The sequence below is a fragment of the Tachyglossus aculeatus genome, chromosome X1 (genome assembly GCF_015852505.1).
Source record: "Tachyglossus aculeatus isolate mTacAcu1 chromosome X1, mTacAcu1.pri, whole genome shotgun sequence".
Classification (NCBI taxonomy): Eukaryota; Metazoa; Chordata; class Mammalia; order Monotremata; family Tachyglossidae; genus Tachyglossus; species Tachyglossus aculeatus.
In genome coordinates this window covers 20,015,423-20,016,972 of record NC_052101.1, presented here as the reverse complement: position 1 = coordinate 20,016,972, position 1,550 = coordinate 20,015,423, and the positions used below count along the sequence as shown (strand labels likewise).

The following is a 1,550-nucleotide window of genomic DNA, read 5'->3' as shown; positions in this document are numbered from 1 at the left end:
TAAGTACTTAACAAATGTCATTATTATTATGATTATTATTATTATCCCTGCCCTCGAGGGGCTGACAATCTAGTGGAAGAGCTCGTAATCTAGGGTAAGAACTCCAACTGCGGATCTTTGGCCAGTTGTTGCTCTTTTGAAGCAGTGTGGCCTAGTGGAAAGAGCACGGGCTTGGGAGTCAGAAGACCTGGGTTTTAATCACGGCTTGGCCACTTGTCTTCTGTGTGATCTTGGGATGGTCACTTAACTTCTCTATGCCTCTGTTACCTCATCTGAAAAAATGAGAATTAAGACCATGAGCACTATGTGGGATAGGGACTGAGTTTAACCCGATTATCTCATATCTTCCCCAGTGCTCTCCTCTCAGGGTCACACCTGGAGAGTTTCCAATCCTCTACCAGTCTCAGCTACGGGAGGGAGAGTCTAGCAGAGGCCTAACCATTTCATTCCTAGCTTGGGCAGTGGCTAGCGAGTGGAAGGAAATCTGCTACAAGTCAAAACTCCTCCATGCTGGGCAGCAGTGACATGGGAGAGAGTTGAGTGGGGAGACTTGAGTTTACCGAGTGCAAGACGGCAATGGTAAACCACTGCTGTATTTTTACCAAGAAAACTTTGTGGATCCACTACCAGAATGATTGCAGATGGAGAGTGGGGCATTGTAGGAGAGTTGTGTCCATGGTGTCACTATGGGTGGGATATGACTCGATCGCATAAGACAAAACCCCAGCACTTAGTAGAGTGCCTGGCACAAAGTAAGAGCTTAACAGACACCACAATTATCATTATTACAATTATCATTACTATTATTATTATTATTAGGGGTGGCCCGAGAATGCCACCCCTCCCGCCCTTCCAGTTTAGAGCACCTCGACTCACTTTTTTTTGTTGTTGTTGGTATTTGTTAAGCGCTTACTATGTGCAAAGCACTGTTCTAAGCGCTGGGGTAGATACAAGGTAATCAGGTTGTCCCACGTGGGGCTCACTGTCTTCATCCCCATTTTACAGATGAGGGAACTGAGGCACAGAGAAGTGAAGTGACTTGCCCAAAGTCACACAGCTGACAAGTGGCGGAGCCGGGATTTGAACCCATGACCTCTGACTCCAAAGCCCATGCTCTTTTCCACTGAGCCACGCTACTTCTCTACATATCCCTCTGTTTATCACTTGGAATACCACGGTTTCTCCAGGCATTTTGTAAAATCAGGGAGGTGGAACGTTAGCACTAAAACAAAGCAATGGCTGGAAGGAGGGTTGACTGGGGAGTTTGGAACCTAGGAGAATAAGGTGTTCCAACAATACGAATCTTGAGACTCAAATCTTTGAAGTGACTCCTCAAATCAGTAAGTTTGGTCACCCTTAGTTTAGATCTCAGTAATAATAATAATAATGATAGCACTTGTTAAGCACTTACTATGTGCCAAGCACTGTTCTAAGCGCTGGGGTAGATACAAGGTAATGAGGCTGTCCCGCGTGGGGCTCACAGTCTTCATCCCCGTTTGACAGATGAGGGAACTCAGGCACAGAGAAGTTAAGTGACTTGCCCAAAGTCA

The 1,550-nt window shown here is 45.9% G+C and overlaps 1 non-coding gene across 1 annotated transcript; it reads left to right on the top strand.

The window, feature by feature from the left end:
- Window positions 1–357: 357 nt before the first annotated feature.
- On the top strand, window positions 358–495 carry LOC119920453. The gene has a single exon (XR_005448198.1). It is a non-coding gene; the product is annotated as a small nucleolar RNA SNORA7 (small nucleolar RNA).
- Window positions 496–1,550: the final 1,055 nt, after the last annotated feature.